Source organism: Panthera uncia (genome assembly GCF_023721935.1).
Source record: "Panthera uncia isolate 11264 chromosome E2 unlocalized genomic scaffold, Puncia_PCG_1.0 HiC_scaffold_20, whole genome shotgun sequence".
NCBI lineage: Eukaryota > Metazoa > Chordata > Mammalia > Carnivora > Felidae > Panthera > Panthera uncia.
In genome coordinates, this window is record NW_026057589.1 from 25229018 (window position 1) to 25245140 (window position 16123).

At 54.4% G+C, this 16123-nt stretch overlaps 1 protein-coding gene across 15 annotated transcripts in view; it reads right to left on the minus strand.

Annotated features, from left to right (window-relative positions):
- ANKRD11 (ankyrin repeat domain containing 11) overlaps positions 1–16123 on the minus strand; it is a 178989-nt gene that overhangs the window by 37353 nt on the left and 125513 nt on the right. The window contains exon 3 of one of the 15 annotated variants that reach the window (XM_049622672.1): positions 7876–8041. The exons of the other annotated variants lie outside the window; for them this stretch is intronic. The gene's annotated coding sequence lies outside the window, so the exon portion shown is untranslated. The remainder of the gene's footprint in view (positions 1–7875; positions 8042–16123) is intronic. 15 annotated transcript variants of the gene reach the window in all.

A 16123-nucleotide genomic window follows, 5' to 3' on the forward strand; every position in this document is an offset into this window, starting at 1 on the left:
CAAAGGCACCGTGCCCACACCGCTGGCTCCAGGAATTTGCCAGTGATCTCGCGGCCATGTGTCAGAGCTCAAACACAACATCCGCAGCCAGCTCCCTACCCAGGGGCACACGCAGGCTGGCAGAGGCCATTCGTCCCTGCACCTTGTCTATGTCGCACTCGTGGCCCACGGCCCACGGCGGCTCCACCTGCTGTCCCACCGGCAGGGTCTCTTTGCTGCTTGCCCCGGGACCCTGCACTGTGGGCTTGGAGACACAGTCCGTTCAAGAGAGGTGGCAGGGCAGACATGACAAGAGCCCCGTACACAAGGGCGGCGAGGGGGCGTACGCCTTCCCCAAGGTGCGCCCACCATTCAACACGCACACACGGGGCCGTCTCAGTGGACACCTCCATGCACTCTGCCGCCCCTTCTCAGAGCAGGATCTACCACAATCTGTCTACGTGGGCAGGAGCCACGACACACGTGACAGAGGCTCCCGCCGAGCCTGGGCCTGACACGGGGGACGTAGCAGGCACGGCGGCAATGCCTGCAGCTTAGCAAAAATCCAAGCATTCACCCCGATCTCCTCTTTCCGAGGGACAAGCCGACAGCAGGCAACTGAAGGAAACCGGAAGACATGTTTACCGGCTTTGTGTGGACTGGGGCCGGAACGTGAGGGGACAGGCCACAGCCCATGAAAGTGGGCACAGGGCCCGTGGGCCCCACGTCCGCCAGACGGGCCAGAGCGGCTCTTGTGGGGCAAGGGCAGGGGCAAGGGCAGCGGCACAGACACAGGCGACACACGGCAGCAGCCAGGGCAGGCCCGCCGGCACCTACCTGAGCGACCTCGGGAAGGAGCGACACGGCCAGGGCAGGTGCCCAAGGCGCGCGCGCTCACCCACGGGAGGGGGTTCGGAGAGCTCTGCTCGGAGACGCACCGCAGAGCGGCAGATGGCCTCCGGGCGATCCTGGCTTTAGGAGAAGACGGAAGTTCGAGGAGAGAGAATGGAAGACCCAAAAGGGATCCAAAGGCTGAGTTCTGGAGAACCAATACAAAAAGCCCACCGCCACACAAAGGCAAAGACAGTGCCAAGAAGTAGGAGAACAAACGGCCTAGGACAGGGCTCTTCAAACAGGAGGCGTGTGACCGAGGGCTGCCCGCACCGACTGGACTGGACTGGACTTCGCCGAGTCCCCAGACGCGCGCCCACGGGGACGGGGGCTGGGGGGCAGAGCCAAGGCCGCCGGCGAAGGAGCGGGACGGGGACAGGCTAGGTCAGAACTGTGCCTGGCAGCAATGGAGACACAGTCCAGAGACTCAAACGCCCAATTTGGCTGCACTGTCCCCAGGGTAGGAGCACAGTGAAGCCAGCTTCGAGCACACAGAAAAGCCAAGCTAACCGCCCGTCTACCTTTCTGAGAAGAGGGCAGGAGGTCACACGGGTCACAAACCACAGCCCTAGGCCAAAGCCAGCCCTCTCCCTGCTCAGGTAAAAACTGAGAGCTAACAACGGGTTTCAGGGGCGCCTGGGGGGTTCAGTCAGTTGAACGTCCACCTGACTCTTGATCTCGGCTCATGTCATGGTCTCGTGGTCATGAGATCGAGCCCTGTGTTGGACTCTGTGCTGACAGGATGCATTCTCTCTCCCAAAATAAATAAACAACAATACCAACAACAACAACAACAGAATGGGTCTCATATATTTTTTTTAATTAAAAAATTTTTTTTAACGTTTATTTTTTTTTGAGAGAGAAAGACGGAGACAGAGTGTGAGCAGGGAAGGGGCAGAGAGAGGGAGACACAGAATCTGAAGCAGGCTCCAGCTGAGCTGTCAGCACAGAGCCCGACGCGGGGCTCAAACCCACAAATCATGCGATCATGACCCGATGCGAAGTCAGACGCCCAGTTGACTGAGCCACCCAGAGGCCCCATAATTTTTTTTTTTTTTTAAGATTTTATTTTGAAGTAATCTCCTCACCCAATTTGGGGCTCGGACTCACAACCCCAAGATCAAGACTGACACGCTCCACTGACGGACTCAGGTGCCCCGAGTTTCATATTTTAAACCTTCGGAGACAAAGAAATTCAAATTTGTGACATATGAAAATCGCATGGAATTAGCACGTCCACGTCCATAAATCAAGTTTTATGGGACCATGGCCGCGCCCAGGATGCGGTCCTGCCCCCCCCCCCCCCCCCCCCCCCGTCCGGTGCGGTGGCCATGCTGTCTGCAGCCCCTGAGGGAGCCTATGAGGCCAACACTGCCTTTCCCTTGGAGCTGGCGGGGGTGGGGTGCTGCCGCGCCCCAGGAGGTGGCGAGGTCCTCACACAACCGCAGCGCAACAGCCACAGCTGTCCTTGAGAACGAAACCACAATCGACAACCTTAGTGACAAGACGCCAGCGGGCCTGGGGTGCGGCCAGGCAGAGCCTCTGGGAGGGGCCGCCCATCCGAGGGCTTGCCTGCCATTTCATGGGACACAGGCTTCGCCAGAAAGACTCTCAGACAAACAAAAAAGATAATACTTCTTATTATCAAGAACTGGGTATCTGGCAGTTATCTTCTCAAAAATCAACCACCTGGAATTATCACTTCAAGGAGAATGAACAGTAGTTGATTTGAGTTTCCAAGCGAAACCTGAGCTTAGGAAAACTGGTATTCACGTCCATGAGCCCAATCCCAGTGTTTAAAGACATTTTAATGAGATTGGTGGTGACTAAAAGGTTACTTTTTAGGAGCGCTTGAGGGGGCCCCGTCGGTGAAGCGTCTGACTTCGGCTCAGGTCACGATCTCGCGGTTCATGGGTTCCAGCCCCGCGTCGGGCTCTGTGCTGACGGCTCGGAGCCTGGAGCCTGCTTCGGATTCTGCGTCTCCCTCTCTCTCTCTCTCTGCCCCTCCCCTGCTTGGCTCAGTCTTTCTCTCTCAAAAATAAACAAACATTTAAAAAAACCCAAGAAAAAAATTTTAAGGTTACTCGTTAAACAGTGCGTAAGGAGACACGTCAACATTAGGGAGATCTGCACAGCTGAATGAATCAACATTTTCCAAACAATCAATATGGGATATTACAGAATCCCACGAGGGAAGACCCGGTAACAGAACGCAGCCATCATTCAGCAGTGCCAACACCAACCAGGAGGCTTTCCAGATCCTGTGACAAGGTCCCCAGATCGTCCCTTCTCATATGGCCTGTCTGTGAGAGGGTGGATTATTTTCATATTTAAAAAAAATAGCAGGTAGAGAAAACAAATGCCACTATTTTCACCAAATTTTTGTTGATTTTGTTTGTACAACAGTTACTTTTCAGGGAAAATTTGTACGTGCTACTTTATTATTTTTAAGTGAGTTAACAATTTTAAATTTTCCTCAGTGATGCTTTCTTTTGCTTTTTGTTTTTTTCTTAATGTTTATTTTTGAGAGAGAGACAGAGACACAGAACACAAGCAGGGGAGGGACAGAGAGAGGGGGGGGAGACGCAGAATCCGAAGCAGGCTCCAGGCTTCGAGCCGTCAGCACAGAGCCCGATGCGGGGCTGGAACCCACAAACGGCGAGATCGTGACCGAGCCGAAGTTGGAAGCTTTACCGACAGAGCCCCGCCTCCCCCAGGCGCCCCTCAGTTATACTTTTATTTATTTATTTTTTTAATTTTTTTTTTTTAACGTTTATTTATTTTTGAGACAGAGAGAGACAGAGCATGAACGGGGGAGGAGCAGAGAGAGAGGGAGACACAGAATCGGAAGCAGGCTCCAGGCTCTGGGCCATCAGCCCAGAGCCCGATGCGGGGCTCGAACTCACAGACCGCGAGATCGTGACCTGAGCTGAAGTCGGACACTCAACCGACTGAGCCACCCAGGCGCCCCTCAGTTATACTTTTAAACACAACACGTTAATACAATGTGAGAGCTATAACCCACATGACAAAGCTGTTCGGGTCCTCACTAATCCTAAGTGTTGTAAGGGAATCGGCCCAGCAAGTGTGAGAGCCTCTGCAGAATCTCAAGAGCAGAGGACGCTCTGCAGACAACAGACCTGCCCCAGGAGGGAAACCGAAACCACGAGGGACTGACATGTAGCCACAGAACAACTACTGAGCAGAAGCCCAAACTGTCCTAAGAAAGTAAGTGGAAAAGGTCTCTAAAAAAAGAAAGACAGAACTCATGCAATATGTCTTTAAAAACAAAAGGAAAGAACCTCAGATTACATAAATACATATTAATAAACAAAAATAAAGTCAAAGCCGAAAAGCTGGAGAGACAGTGTCAAAGTAGCATCGTGTGGACAAAAGTGTTGGCCAACAAGGCAGAGCTCTGTCCCCTCAGCAGACGCGGACTTATGACCACGGAGGCACCAGAAGGCAGGACAGGAGTGAAAGTCAGCTCTGTCCACCAGTGGCAAGGGACAGCAGGACATCTGCACAGAAAAATGCGACGATTCCCAACTTACACCATGCACAGAGATCACTTCTAGACGGGCGATAGGTCCAAGTGTCAAAGGCACAGCCAGGAAGCTGCCGGGCAGAGGCACAGAAGAATCCCATCACAGCTGCTTCCAGGAAAAGAAAGATCTTAAAACCAGAAGCATCAACCATGAAGGTAAGGTCTGAAAATTCTGACACTTTAAAAACTCCTACAAATCACTAACAAAAACGCAAACCATCCGGTACGAAAATGGACACGAGGGGCACCTGGGTGGCTCGGTCGATTAAGTGTCTGATTCCTGATTTCGATTCAGGTCACGATCTCACGGTTCATGGGATCGAGCCCCACCTTGGGCTCTGCACTGACAGGGCGGAGCCTGCTTGGGATTCTCATTCTCTCTCTTTCTCTCTCTCTCCCTCCCTGCCCCGACTGCATGCTCTCTCTAAAAATAAATTAATTTGTAAAAAATGGACACGAGACTTAAGACACTTCACAAAAGAGGAAATCCAAAAGCCCAGGAAGTAGATGAGAAACTGATCAGCTGCTTCGGCAATCCAGAAATTCTGAACAATCAGAATACGGCATCGAGCGGCAGTGAGGACGTAAAGCAAAGGAAACGAACGGTTCCCTTCTGGTGGGCGTGTGAACCACGTGACTGCAGTGAGCCCGGGCACACACGAAGCAAGTGGACACGCGCCACAGCCACGTGCATCAGAGGCCACGCTGGCGTGGAACACGACACAGCAGCGACGACGTACAAATGACCCGGACGAGTCTCACAGATGATGCTGGGAAACATCCCACTGTGTGTTCACCTAAGTGTCTCACAACAGCAGCCTGCAGGGCTCAGGGACGCGACGCAGCCCACGTACGAAGACCACTCAGAACTGAGGACGTGGTCCCCCTGCACTGAGGGGCTCGGGGGAGTTTCCCCACGTGCGCTTTCTGTGGCGAGTGAACTGCCCGTTTTCACTTTGTGGACGTTGGGTGGCACGCTATACTTCGCAGTAAGCAGAAGTTTAAAAAGCTGGCTGTGTTTAAGACGCGGTGTGAGTGCCACCCAGGCCGGACTTCAGACAGAAGGCTGGTGCCCTGACCTCGTTGCAGGGCCACCTCCTTCCCGTGGCCCTGGCCCCCAGGGAGGGCAGTGGAGTCACACGGAGGGCCGGGGGTGGCACCTCAAAGCTTCCCAGCTTGTGGAAAGCACAGAGCACAGAGCGGAGAGCAGGGCGGAAACGAACCCTTGACACACCGCAGGTGCACGCATCTCCAGGGTGGGAGGAGGAGACGGACTGAGAAAACAGGAGGCAAAACACCGTCTTCCACAGAAGGGCTAAGACACAGACTGACCATGATGGAAGAGGAGACTGACGTGGGCACGACAACCACGGAGCAAATAACGGCAGCGGGGAGGAGGTCCGAGACATCCCCTGAGGCTGATCTGTGTGGACTGAAAGTGACGGAGGTGACCAAGGGAGAAGAGACACAAATGGAGAGAACGAGGAGGGGGAGGACCGGGCGCACTCGCACATCTCTGCTGGGGGCGCACACGAGGGTGCGCTCTCCGGGATGGGACTGGGCTCGCCCTGCAGCGACAAGCACACATCGCCCGACAAGCCAGACATCCCACAGGCAAGGCCAGCCAACGGTGGCCGGGGAGATTCATGGCAGGGAGGGCAGGTCCCGGAACACGGAGCCCACCTGCCAGGAGCCTATCTCTACCCGAGCGGGACAGAAGGGGGAAGGTCTATGACTCTGAGGTGACTTCCACAGTCCTGTCAGGTGGGGACAGCTGTGTTTGTGTTAATAAATAGATGCAGAATATGCGAGGCTGGCTCAAACTGTGAAAATCCCCCAAATCAACAGACTAAAGCAGAAAACCATACAATCATTACTACTAATACAGAAAAAGTGTTTTTGTTTTGTTTTTTAGCTTATCATTATTTTGAAAGAGAGAGAGAGAGAGCGCGCATGCGAGCGCAGGAGAGGGGCAGAGAGAGAGAATCCCAAGCAGGCTCCACACTGTCAGCACAGAGCTTGATGCAGGGCTCGAACTCAAGAACCGTGAGATCATGACCTGAGCAGAAATCAAAAGTCAGACACTTAACCAACTGAGCCCCCCAGGTACCCCTACAGAAAAAGTATCTAACACAATTCAGTGCTCCTGAGAAAACCTCTCAGCACAGGAAGAGACAGGGAAAGACCTTCAATGTGAAAGCAAGCACCCACAACAGCTCCCAGCTACCATCATTCGTGTGAAAAACGGAATGCTTGCTCCCCGAAATCAGGAACAAGGCAAGGATGTCCCCCCCCGCCCACCCCCCGCCGCTTTTCGACATCATACTGGAAGTAAGAGCCAGTGCAGTAAGGCAAGAAAAAGAAATTAAAAACATACAAATTGGAAAAGAAGAAATAAAACGTTCTGCTTGACGATGACATGATTGTCTATCTAGAAAACTGCAAGGAATCTCCAAAAATCCCTAGAAATAATGAGTTCAGCAAAGTTGCAGAACACCAGATCAACACACAGATATCCTGTACTCAGCTGATGCTTGAACACAGATTTCTTCACAAGTAAATACAGCACATTGCTATACACACATTCTATCTTCTTTTTGACTTTCTTAGTAACACTTTCTCCACCTTACTTCATTGTAGGAATAGATAATATGTGTAACGTGCAAAGCAGGTGTTCGTCCCCTGGTCATGTTGCTGGGAAGGCTTCAGGTGGACAGTCAGCTAAGTCGTCAAGCTCTGAGGGAGTCGGGAGCTGCACGTGGGTGCTGGTGTCCACGACACCCACACTGTTCGAGAGTGAGCTGTACTTCCCACAAAGCAGCAGCGAGTATGCAGAAACACGACACCACCCAAAATTGCTCTAAATAAAAATGAGATACTTAGGTGTAAGTCTAAAAAAGAAAAACTAGAAAAACCTGTGAAATTGTTAAGGGAAAATAAACACAGGAGAAAATCTCTGAGACCTAGGGCTAGGCAGAAAGTTCTTGCTTTTATTTTTTTAAGATTTTACTTTTTTAGGTAATCTCTACACCCAACATGGAGCTCAGACCTACAAGTCCGAGATCAAGCGTCCCACGCCCAGTCAGCCGAGCCAGCCGGGCACCCTGAGGCAAAATGTTTTCAGACAGGACCCCAAAAGCGCCCGTCCACAGAAGGAAAATGAAAAACTGTACAATATTAAAGCCTCGGTTCCCAGGTGAAAGATAAGCCGCCAATGTGTGAATCACCAACGAGCTTATTAATAAACCACAATACAAACAGCAGTAAGCAGCAAACAATCCAACTGGAAAACGGACAAAGGACAGAAGACGCATTTGGCCACAGAAGAGCCTGGAATGCCGCACGGTGGCTTTGCAGCCGTGCAGATGGAGGTCACCTACCAGGGTGTTTCCAGAACATTCTTCAGAAAACGACATGACACAGAAGCGTGAATATCAGGGGTCATCACACACACATACCATCTCATGAAGGACGCTGCTCTGTAAACACGTGCCTGGGGTGTGTGGAGGGCAGGGACACACGCTGTTTTTCTCACAACAGGAAGCTGTCAGGACATTTCAGAAACACTGGCCCAGCTGGTTAAGAACCCTGGGTCTGTGGTCAGATACGTCTAAATTTCTCAACCTATAAAATAAAGAAAACCTCCTATTAAGAGCCTAGGACCACGTCTGACTGGCCCAGCGCTCACTCAATGCTCCTCAACGAACCGCCTCTCAGGCTGGGGGCGGAGGAGGCCCAGGTGTGCTGCTATTGCTGTCCCCAGAGCTGGGGTGCGCACCTCCACCCCTCTCCGACGCCTCACTCCTCCTTTGTCACTGCCTCGCTGCCCCCGACAGTGAGGTCCCGGCTCTTCCGACCACAGGCTGGCAGAGAGCCACAACAGGTGCAGGGTGATGGCAAGACACCAGCCGGGCCAGGCGCTAAGCAGGCCGTGGGGTCCTCAGAGAGGTGGCCGGGCGGGCGGGCTGGCTGGGACCTGGCCCAGGACCTGGCCCGGGAACTAGGAGTGTGGGCGCAGGCTCGGCCCACAGTCCACGGCAGGTGGATGTGACCCAGGCGCCCGTCTAGACGCACACCCCAAGCGACATGGGTGCAGAGGCCACCAAAGCCACATCCGACTGTCAACGCACAGTGACGTGTACAAACCCTGCGAACAGCCCAGATGTCCCCCAATAGAGAACAGATGGACCATGGGAGTGCCAAGATGCTTAGCGCACCGTGGATGAGGTTCCTGGAGGCTGCAAGTCAGTACGGAAATTATGCGGGGAGGGGACAACCGTCCTCACTTGGGGGGGTGGGGGGGGGGGTCGCACAGGCACACACAGAGGACAGGCACCGTCTCCAGCACCGCTGTTGGCACGGGCAGCCTCTGAGCCTCTGCCGGCCCCGGGCTCCGACGACTCGGGCTCCCCCTCGAGGCCCTGCCCCCAGTCCTTCCCCACCCCCCGCCACACCACCTCCCAGAGGCAGAGCAGCAGTGACATGGCCTTGGCTCGCAGCCCGCCTGGAAGTCCCCTCGCACACGGGCCCGTCTGCAGGCCCAAGTCCCCTGTTGTGACACGTCTGATTTCTCATCTCACCAAAGGGCGTTCCCGAGTCTCCCTGGGCCTCCGCTCCAGGGAGGAGCTGCTGTGCTCCTGCACTGCTGTGAACACAGCCGTCGGGGGTGGGGGGGGGGTGGGGGTGGGGCTTCCGGCTTCCACCTGCCCGATGACACTCTCAGGTAGATCTTTATCAGAACTGCTAAATCACGTGATGGCTCACAGCACAGGAAACCCAACGCGATAAACACACAGAACAGCACGCAGCACACGCCCCTCCGGGCCCCCGTGTGGAAGACGCCAGCCCCCGCCTCTGTAATGCTGGTGGGACCTGGAACACTCCCGAGACGAGGGGACCCTCGGAGAACGGGGAGGGAAGCCAGCCGCTGGAGCAGGTCCCTCCGGGAGGCACGCAGTCTCGGCCTCCAGCCACTCCGCACGGCTCTCGGCACGGCCACGCCGCCCCCAGGACTCTGCCTACACGGCCGGCAGGTTTCACGGAAACCTCGAGAGAGAAAAAGGGACTCGGGAGAGAAAGGGACTCTTCCCGTGGGAACCGAGTGCGAACACAGTGGCCTCTGGGGGTGAAGATGCCGTCTGCTCACGTGAGGCGTCACCAGGAGGACACGCAACGAAGTATCACCCAGGGTCCGTCTGCCAATTCTTCTCTTACAGATTTTAAGTCATCTCTACAGCCAACGGGGGGCGCGGACTCGCGATCCCAAGATCAAGAGTCGGACGCTCCACTGACTGAGCCAGCCGGGAGCCCCCAGGATTCTCGGATTCTGCTGCACGAGACAGCCCGTCCCAGGCAACCCCAACAACAGAGGTAACGCGTGTCTCCTCCCTCAGCCTCAGCTGGGGGTGCGGACAGACACTGGCAGCTGTGAGCAGTGGGCATTCTGGGAACCCTGGGACTCCGAGCAGCGTCGGGTCTCACAGCCCCGTGCCCCCTGACGTGCCATCCCGTCCACGTCACCACCCCCCCATTTTCAAGCCCACATTCCTACACCAGACCACGGCAGAGACGGGCAGACAGTCGTCCACACGACCCTGCCAAGTGGTCTTCAGAAAGGCTGCCGCGAGCACGTCCTCACCAGGAGCACGCGGGGTGCCCAGTCCCCACCCTTGCCAATACCATTTAAAAAAACAAGAAGGGGGCGCCTGGGTGGCTCAGTTGGTCGAGTGTCTGACTTCGGCTCAAGTCATGATCTCACGTTTTGTGAGTTCAAGCCCCGCGTCGGGCTCTGGGCTGACAGCTCGGAGCCTGGAACCTGCTTGGGATTCTGTGTCTCCCTCTCTCTCTGCCCCTCTCCTGCTCATGCTCTGTCTCTCTCTCTCTCTCAAAGATGAATAAACATTTTTTAAAAAAATATTTTTTTAATAAAAAAACAAAAAGATGGTGAACATCAGCCTACTGGGCTCGTGCTGGCACCCGTGGCTGCCTGTCCGTGAGCGTCCCTTCCCACGTGACCACCTGTGCCCTCAGTCGCTCATCCGCTCTGCATGTACTGACCGCACTGCCCGTGTGCAGGCCTGGGGACTGCAGCCGGCACGTGCTTCTCCATCACAGAGGGTCTCAGGAAGGCAGCTGGCTCACAGCACGCCTAGCAGGGTGGCTTAGTCAGGAGAGGGCGACCCGGGACACAAGGAACAGAACGCTGGCCACACAGGTGAACACGAATCCTTGGAGCTGACGGAATGGCCTTGCCGTCGTCCCTGTGACCTCGGCCCAGCGGCGTAAGCCTGGACGCGTGCCAGACCCTGCCCGGGGACTGGGCGTGCGGGGCGCACCTGCTGAGCGCGGAGTCCTGCCTTCCGAAGCTCACGCGGCACACGCTGAACACAGCCATCGGAGTGACCTCAAGGCACAACGGTGTCACCACAGGACGCCGAGGCCCGGCTGGCTGCCAGGGCACACCACGCGGGTGACGCCCTCACTGCACCCCTGCAATGACAAGCTTCTCCCCTGCAGCCCTTCGTGTCCATCTGTCCGTGCCGAGCGCCACAGAAGCCACTCACCCTGTCCACGTGCTGTGGCCTTCCCTCAGTGCCACATGGTGACGTTCCCCAGGACGAAACCCGAACCGGGACGGCCATCTGCTGACGGAGGGCACTGACCGGGGCTGACTCGCTTGCTACCAGACCGCAGCCTCAGTCTGAAAAGGACCCGCTGGGTCAGAAATTCTGTATCTGTGATGCTCCAGTTTTCCAAAGCAGGAGATCTGCTGCGGAAAAAAGGCTACAAAAACCCCTATCGTCCCTGCTTTCCTACATCAGATAATTGGCCAGGTTAAACAGTAACTTCCCTCCTTTAACTGCAAGGACCGCCAAGTGGATGCTTGGAGCAAAACAAGCCTAATTAGTAACAACTGAACCTTCTAGAAATAAACCCATAAAGAAGCCACCTCCTTTCCCCTCGAAGTCGCTGACAGCCGGTCTCCCCAGACTCGGGAACATACAACAGGAAGGCACGCAGCGTCCACTGGCTTCCGGGGTCTCTGCTCTGACCTGGACCAGAAGGACGCTCTGTGGGAGCAGAGAACCGAACCGACTCCGTGTGAAGGCCTGTGCACGGTGGCCGACAGCAGGCACGGCCGCTCCTTGTTCCCGCGGCCGGAAGAGGACGCCCCCGAGCTCGCCTCTGCGGAGCCAGGAGATGTGGGCTCCCTCGGCCGAAACTTGGGCCCACATCCAGGGCGCAGAGTGGAGACAGGGCAGGGACCGTGGCGCGCGGTGTGCCCGGCTCCCCCCGCGTTCCTTCGGGAGCGCTGCCTGCGCGCGGCCGGGCCCCCGGGCCTTTGCTGGGGCTCTGGTGCCTTCGGCCCGGATGTGGGGAGTGCACCTCCAGGGGCGGCCTGACGGGCCAAAAATCTCAGTTGCTCCACGACACCCCCCCCCGGCACTTAACAAAACCAAATAAAAAGCTATGGGTGAGAGGCACCAGGCTTGCTCAGTGGGTAGAATGTGCGGCTCTTACCCCCAGGGTCATGAGTTCAAGCTCCATGTCAGGCGTAGAGCCTACTTAAAGAATAAATAAAACTCGGGGCGCCTGGGTGGCTCAGTCGGTTGAGCGTCTGACTCTCAGCTTCAGCTCAGATCATGATCTCATATTTCGGGAGTTCGAGCCCCACATCGGGCTCTACGCTGACAGCACGGAGCCTGCTTGGGTTTCTCTCTCCCTCTCTCTCTGCCCTTCCTCCTCCCCCGCTTGTGCTGTCTCTGTCTCTCTCAAAATAAGTAAATAAACTTAAAAAAAAAATTAAAAATAAATAATAAAATAAATAAAAACATTGGGGCGGGGCGGGGCGGGGCGGGTGGGGGGTAGCTTCTGGATGTGACAGCAAACTGCCCAGAGAAATAAAGTGGTTTTTTCCCTTATTAAATAAAGGGCATTAGCTGAGAGGCTATGTTTAAAGTACATTTACCCAAATGTCCTACTTTCTGTAGAAGGGAACAGACCGGCTACACGCCTGAAAGCCCGTCTGCAAACAAGACAAACAGCCATCACAAGGTGAACGGATAGGGAGGCGCGGGGACCACCCCACGGGAGACGACGCGGCGATAAGGGTGAACTGACGCGTGCCCCACCGGGGACGGTGTACATGGAGCGCGTGCGGAGGGAACGCACCCAGAGGCGAGGGACACACGCAGGCCGCGTACAGTGGAATCCTGTGTAGACGGAGGCCCAGAAGAGGCAACCCCAGGCCCCAGCAACGGAAACTCAACACCAAGGGGGCACTGGCTGCACCGGGGCCCGTGGCACTTACGGGGCAACGGGGCCGCACAGGGCACACGTTCACACTCATGCCTGTACCTACTCATGTCTACATCACATCTACACTTAAAAGGAGAAAAAAGTGGGGTGCCTGGGTGGCGATTTCAGCTCAGGTCACGATCACACAGTTCCTGAGTTCAAGCCCTGCATCGGGCTCTGTGCTGACAGCATGGAGCCTGCTTGGGATTCTCGTGCGCGCGCGCGCGCTCTCTCTCTCTCTCTCTCTCTCCCTGTCTCTTTCCCTAACCCACGCCCTCCCCACAGCGTGCATGCCCTCCCCCTTCTCTCTCTTAAAATAAACTTTGAAAAAAAAGAGAGAGAGAGAAAAGAAAAAATGTACACTTAGCTCAAGAAAGCATCAGTAGTGTGGTGAGTTACAGTGTCCATCCCCAAAAATATATCCATGCAGAACTTATAAATGTGACCTTACTTAAAAAAGGGTCTGTGCACATGTAACTAAACTAAGGACTCGAGAGGAGACCGTGCTGTCTTGTGTGGTCAGACCCTAAACCCAACAACCAGTCCCTAGAAGAGAAGGGAGAGGGACATTAGGGAAGGGGGCCACGTGAAGATGGGGTGCCAGGGAGGCCAGGGCGGGCTCTGCCTGGAAGTCTGTGGGCGACGCGGCCCTGCCAGCCCCTCCATTCAGGTGTCACAGGCGTATGTGCCTGTGAAGAGCCCCAGGGGACTAACGCAACATCTGTGCATGATAAACGGCCCGTCCCCCGTGTTTCCAGGCCCTGGTGGCCCGGCCCGGCCGACATGGGACGCAGCACATACTGCGGGCCAGCAGACACTGCACTTAGCTTCCTGTCCTACTCAGGGGGACCCTCAGACCACCGGGGCTGAGGCGCCACCCCAGCTTCTGGGATGGCCGCCACCCAGTGGAGGGGACTCGGCTTTGGATCCCTGGCTGCTTCCCTTCCCTGTGTCTACGACTCTGAACGGGATTCTTCCATGGCAAGGAGTGTTCACCACAGAAAGTGGGGTTTCTTTATTAAAAACTAACAAAGAGAGTCTGCTGAGCCCAAAGCATGCGGCTGGTGGCCACTTGCTGTGTGCCCACAGGGGAAGGAAGGCTGGGGGAGACCCAGTCACGGCTCACACGCAAGGACGCTCATGCTCCGTGTCCAGACAGTCCTCCCTCCAGAGCGAGCAAGCCCGGGAGCTGGCCACACGTGGGAACGGGTCTAGAAGGACCTAGATGGCCTCCTTGAGGCCGCCTCTTAGGGTGCAAAGTCTGAAAAAGTGACTATCTGACCGTGTAAGAAAAAGCCTGCCAGCCCCGTCCTGGACGAAGGCACCAAGCAGGACCCAGTCAAGGGCAGGGGACAGCCGTAGTTACGAAGAGAATACCAGTTTCCACAAAATAACTCTCAGACCTACTGAAATACAAAGGTACAGAGGAAAGGCCGGAAGAGAAACACAGGTTACAAAATCGGATGCCCACAGGGGTGGTGAAAACAGAACATGTAACATAAAAGAGAACTTCCCCATGAATCGAGAACCCAGAAACTATTGACACTGGCCATCTGAGTAGGAGGGCTACATTTTCCAGCGTTTTGCCTGTCTGTATTTTCTAATTTTCTACCATGCACACATACTGCTTCTAAAATCTGACCACAGAAAAAGACAGATTGAATTTAATAATAAATACCTTAATTAATAATATCTTATCCAAGTAAGATTTTTTTATCTTACCAATCGTTTTACCTTCATGATCTGGACAAAGCCCTATGAGTTTTGTCACAGGACGTAAATGTCAAGGATGAAAGGCTGGAAACCCATATAGTGGGAAGGAGGGGAGCCTGGAGCGCACAGCTATGCAGACACGCCCTCCAGCGCCGCCTGCCCGGAGTTCCCGTAGTCCACAAGCGTAATAAAGGGGAAGTTTTGCTGTTAGGTAATAAAAACCATCTAATACAACAGCCTTGGACACTGGCAATCCCTCCTGGACGCAAACAAAGGAGTAGGACGTGGCCAAGCCGGCTTTAAGGCTTGCATCCACCGATTCAAAGAACAAAACAAAACAAAACAAAACAAAGCAAAACAAAAGCTGTGCCCTGGGTGAGGTGGCCAGCACAGCACACAGAGGTCAAGCCACAGCCCAAGTCCACAGTCCTACTCTGCACCCCATGTGAGCTGCATTTATAGAAGGCACAAGGTGAAAACAATTACTTTTCAAACGATCCCAGGAATTTGGAGCACCCCTAAATCTGTTCAAGAGGAGTTATTGTATGTCATGATTTCCTCATTAGAAATCTTTTCTATCCTCATCATTTTATAATAAAGTAACAATAGCTATGATTTTCACTGAAATGTTTCAAGTATAAGTAAAAGTATGAGAAACAATGCAACAAACACTTATGTATTCACCATCTGTTCACTTTGCCATATTTGCTTTGGAATTTTTTTCTTCTTAGAGAGAGAGTGAGGGAGGGGGAAAGGGAGGGGAGAGGGGTGAGGGGTGAGGAGGGAGAGAGAGAGAGAGACAGGGAGAGGAAGAGGGGGGTGAGAGGGAGAGAGACAGAGAGAGGGACAGAGAGACAGAGAGAGGGAGGGAGAGAGAATGAATCCCAAGCAGGCTCCACACTGTCAGTGCAGAGCCTGACTTGGGGCTCGATCCCACGAACTGTGAGATCATGACCTAAGCCAAAATCAAGAGTCAGACACTCAACCGACTGAGCCACCCAGGTGCCCCAGATTTTTTTCTTTTTTTTTTTTTTAATGTTTATGTTTTGAGAGAGGGAGAGAGAGAAAGAGCATCAGCGGGGGAGGGTCAGACAGAGGGAGACACAGAATCTGAAGCAGGCTCCAGGCTCCGAGCTGTCAGCACAGAGACCAACACAGAGCGTGAACTCACAAAGCATGAGATCATGACCTGAGCTGAAGTCGGACACTCAACTGACTGAGCCACCCAGGCGCCCCTGAAGATTTTGGGTTCTGATGCTAATCTGATTTTGGTGCTCATCATTTGCGTCTATGTCTTTATACTTACCTTACATGTAAACGTGTAAACACAGTATATGATATTTTTACAGGAAACACTGCACAGACCCTCCTGCCCCATCCCCTCCCGAGTATGCTTGTGCCATCTGTCTGCGCTCCTGTCGCACGCACACAACTACGCTCCTCGCTGGGGGCGTCAGGCCCCTCTGGGAAACACGGGTCTCTGCTGACTGGTGCTGGGGCGTCTCCCTGCTCCTCGTGCTACAAACACCCCACAGTGAGCACTGTCAGCGCGGCTCTTTCCGCAGCTAAGAGTCCCTTTAAAATTTACAGCCAGAAACGGAGTTACAAGAAACTGAGTGTAAACGCTTTTAAAAATCTGATCGAACTTCACACTACACAGCCATTCACAAACATGCCCTCTTCTGTGCTGTAAAC